Below are 4,460 nucleotides of genomic sequence, written 5' to 3'. Positions count from 1 at the left end.
CCAGATAATATTCCTTTTACTATCTTATTCCTGACAAAACTATTTGCTTAATAGAAAAATATATTATACCTAGGAAAATATTTCTTTAAAGTACTTAAAGTATATTTTATTGGAGGTTATAAATGTATTTGGAAGACATATAGTATAATAGGATGTTTTATACATGTACAAACTTTTGAGAAGGTACTTTTAATACTCCATTGTAACAGGGCACGTGTTATGGTCCAGGCTGTCCTGCCAGAAACACTGCCTGCTTGCAAAGAAACTTACTGTTGGACCCTGGGGCAGCAGTGCAATAACCGGAGCTGTGCAGCTGGTAACCCAAGGATGAATTGCATTCCCTCTGGTCTGTTCAGGCTGCGCGGGGCCACATGCACCTGGAGCCAGCTACTGTGGGCCACTAGGAGTTCTGCCAGAAGCCAAAAGGGGCCACTGGCACAATGAACTTCCCTGGAGAGGGGAAGCACAAGAGGAGCTGAGCTCATGCAAACCATGCGGAGGCATGGAGATAGTGCTGGGAGCCAGAGACAAAGCTGGACATGGGGACAACAAACACCTCCACAAGAGAGGTGGCACAGAGAGCCACAATGGAGGAAAAGAGCTTCCCGGACCAGTGAGTCAAAAAAATTTGAAGTGCTTGCTTACAGGGATGATAGATTTGGGTAATTAGTAGGGGAGCCAGCGAGTGAAGTGACCCATCCACAGAAGGGTTAATGAGGAATGGGAATGTGATGAACTTCCCTGTTGTTGAAGTATAAATAAGGATTGAGGGACGACCAACAAGTAGATTAATGAAATATAAAAGAATTGATTAATAAAATGCTGATAAACTTGTTAATTGATTGATTGTAAGTAAGGTTTAATTACATGATGGTATGTGCTAATTCATGGAATATAAAAAGTGATCAATATTGTTGAATGAGAATAAACTCGTTAATTGATAGGAGATAAATGAAGATCAATAGAATGATGAATAATGTGTCCAGCAACACAGTATAAATAAGGGCCAAGTTATTAGGTGGACCCGTGGTGATGAACTTACTAACAAAGGAGTTAAAAGATAATTAATGGGTGGCATGAGCTAGCGAGTATCAGATTACTAACTACTGGCTCCTGTGGACAGTAGACCAGCATGACTGGTCAGCAGAGGATGAGACACTGAAGGGCTAGGGACAGACATTCAAAAAGCCAGAGCCTGAACTGATTCAACCTTTGTAGGTTAATTTAACCTGTCTAGGCTGAACTGGCTGGTAACTGAACAAACATGCTCTCTGCACTGAGGCAATGTGGGCATAGTTAATTCCACCCCTCTGTGCCACCAGCAGGGACTGGAGCCAGGTCTGCCCGCACTCCCCCCTTTGCTTCCTGCTCAGAATAGACCTCTGGCTGTCCCCTCCGCCAGAGGCCAGAGGGAGGAGGAATAACCCATACCTGCCTGGCCATGCCTCCTCCCTGCTGCTGCAGCAAGAGGCGGCAGGGCCCTTATTGGAGGCAGCAGCCCCGTCATACTGCAGGGGAGTGTGAGCCCCTTCCCAGTGAGGGGCTGCGCTGCAAGGCCAGCAGAGCTGCAGCCGGCTGCACCTGGCAGTGCCAGAATCCCGAGCAAGCCAGAGCTTGCGAGGCAAGGCTAATAGATTTTAAACTCTTTTCTTGAAGAATGGAAATTGCCACACATCCTAATATATATTAATAATCTGAACTAAGTACTAAAGAAACCTCTGATACATGCTCATCATCTCACCCTGTGCTGTTCTTTCTAAGCAAGTTAATTTCAGAGCTATCAGGAAACAGTCTCTGTCTCACAGCAGTTTCAGAGTTTTTTAAATGAAACAGTGCAGTCATAGAAGCAATATCATCAAACTATGTCAAATGTTCCTTGTGCTGATCCTAGTCTTATGCTATTAGGTAACTGTAACTACCTTTGAAGAGTATGGCCCTGGATGGGCTACCTAGAGCAGTGATTCTCAAACAGGGTACAGTAGAGCCCTAGGGTGCCTTGAGAGCCTTTAGACCCAAATCTATAGGTCAGTTGTTCTTAACTTTTTAGATTTGAGGCACCCCTCAGAAAATGCTAGCTCTTAGTTTTTACTCTTTTTTTTGACTGTGGAAAATAATAGAGGAATTGTTTTGTTACAAAGAACTAAGAAAGACCACAACAGGTCAGAATTTTTTTAACATTATGGATTCCTATGTGAGAACTCTGGGTTTACCTTGTGAATTATGTGTGTATACCTAACAGTGCTAACATTGTGCAACACCCTTAAAAGGATCCCACCATACCGCAGACTGAGTGAGGATCAATGCAATAGAGACTCATGGTTTTGAAGCCAGAGGCCCAGATTAACTTGCTACCACTGACAACCCAGATAAAGGGATCACAGTACATAGCGAGTGTGATCTTGAAAACCTTATGCTTCCAAGTAATATTTCCATAAAGTGAGTAACACTTTTCACTTGATTTCAATAGAGCAACTTCCACAAAGTTTATAGATCAATAATAATTGTAGGATTTGGCTTTGGGTGTCTTTAAGGCAAAACTTTGAGTGCCAGGAACAGTGCATGCATAATCAAACACACTCAATAAGGGCAAGATGGGGAGACATAACTGATCCTATTGTTGTCAGGTGGAATTTTTTCAAAGCACTTACTTAACTGAGTTAAAGGTACTGGTTTCAATGACTTTCAAGAGACTTGTTCTAATTTGCTTGGGTGTCTTTGTAAATCTCAGTCTCCTCATGAGTAGTAAGAATGCAAACTGTGTGAATAGCTTTTTTAAAGGTTTCAAGTGCCCTTCCTACCATAATGAATTGTTATACAGTGCCCAGAGGACCCATTAGGATTGAGGGCTATTGCCCAGGGTCTTTGTATACTTATCATATAATAAGAGACAGTCCACTGCCCAAGGAGTCTATATTAGGAAAAGACACAACTTGTGAGTATAGCAAGTCATGGGGAAAAGATGGGGTCGAGGAGAGGAAGCTGGTAAATGCAATAGGGGCATGGTGTTCCAGAGACTAATTATGTGCATCATTTGTAGGTTGAGTCTATTTTTAGATAATTAGGTTTCCAATTAAAGCTTAATATACATTGGTGTACATATAGCAAGTAGTATTTCTTGCCCTGTCCCTTTAAGCATCTCTCTTTTTTGTACTTCAAACCATTCACTGCAATCACCATAATATTTTAATCTTGAAACAACTAAGCGTCCTCTCTGATAGTTCTATTTTTAGTGCAATCTAACTCAGGAGTCAGTAAAATCAGTCAAATGTAGGTTCTAGTTTTCCACTGTTTCTCTCTCTAAATGGATAATCTATGAAGTAACCTGGTAGAATGAAATATCAGAGAGGCTGTCATGAATTATACAGTGGACCTTAAGTGGAAGGTCTGAATCTGCTATGCTTTGTGCATCTTGTGTACTAGCTAGTCAGGCCAAAGCTATATCTATAACTCTTCCATTTTTAGTGGTTCTTTAATATGAGGCTTTAACTGCACCTATTTGACAGCAGTACTCCTTTCACTTCTGTGGAGAGGGCAGAGGTTTCCTACTTAAATTGAATGCTTAACATAGATCAGTTGTAGGAGGGGGAAAACATGATAGATAAAGGAATTAAACATTTTTCTAGTAATAAGGAACACAATTATTTTTAAACAAAGTTATTTACTTGCTATAGTTCATTCAGAAATCAGCTGTGAAAGCATCAAAAGTTTGGAAAATTAAGGGAGCTAAGGGTGTTTATCGATGTGCTCTGGGAGTGGCAGGGGGGCGGTTTAACTAGAACAACTCTCAGAGCCACTCTAGTTAAAGTGCCCAGAGCTTCATGTGTATCAGCGTCCCCATGCTGAAAAATGGTGGTGGGGACACTTTAACTAAAGCTTGAATGAGCTGTCATTTTTCAGTGCGGGGACACTGATGCATGCAAGTCTGGCATCTGCCAGAGTGGGGTAATTACCACCTTCTAGCAGACTCAATTAATCGAGTCTGCCCTGATACATTGTAATTACACTGTGTCGGAGCAGCCTCTCTGCATATGTATAGGCACCCTATATATTCAGTTAGGTTATATAAAGCTCTTTTGATCAAGCTTGCTGTTGTCTCTTTTTTTTTTAAATTTGGATTCAGACCTTGTTTACAAACCGCACACGTGGGGACTTGTATGGACAAGGTAAGGCTGTGGCTTTTTGGGTGGGCTGTCTCTTTTCCCTTCCCTTTCTTTTAGGGAAAGCTTCCAGAAATCCACAAGTAATTATTCAATGTAAGTGAAAGGAAAGAAAGACAGGTTACTGAGATAACGGTACTATGGTGCTAGGTGTAATGGAGTATCAGTTCCAGGGAGATGGGGTAAAATTTACCAGCAAGTGAGAGTGACGCACCTCGGGAGGAACAACCGGCACCATACCTACAGGTTAGGGAACTCCCCTCTTGTCAGCACGGAGGCGGAAAGGGATCTGGGGGTCATCAT

The 4,460-nt window shown here is 42.0% G+C and overlaps 1 long non-coding RNA gene across 1 annotated transcript in view; it reads left to right on the top strand.

Annotated features, from left to right (window-relative positions):
- The first annotated feature begins 389 nt into the window (after nt 1-389).
- Nucleotides 390-4,460, top strand: part of LOC109308174 — a 10,499-nt gene continuing 6,428 nt past the window's right edge. The window contains exon 1 of the long non-coding RNA XR_002100516.1: nt 390-613. This is a non-coding gene — a long non-coding RNA (uncharacterized LOC109308174). The remainder of the gene's footprint in view (nt 614-4,460) is intronic.

Source organism: Crocodylus porosus, unplaced genomic scaffold (assembly GCF_001723895.1).
Source record: "Crocodylus porosus isolate Cpor-Errol unplaced genomic scaffold, CroPor_comp1, whole genome shotgun sequence".
Taxonomy (NCBI): Eukaryota; Metazoa; Chordata; order Crocodylia; family Crocodylidae; genus Crocodylus; species Crocodylus porosus.
Note: the sequence above shows the minus strand (reverse complement) of the source record. Positions and strands in the feature narration are given on the sequence as shown.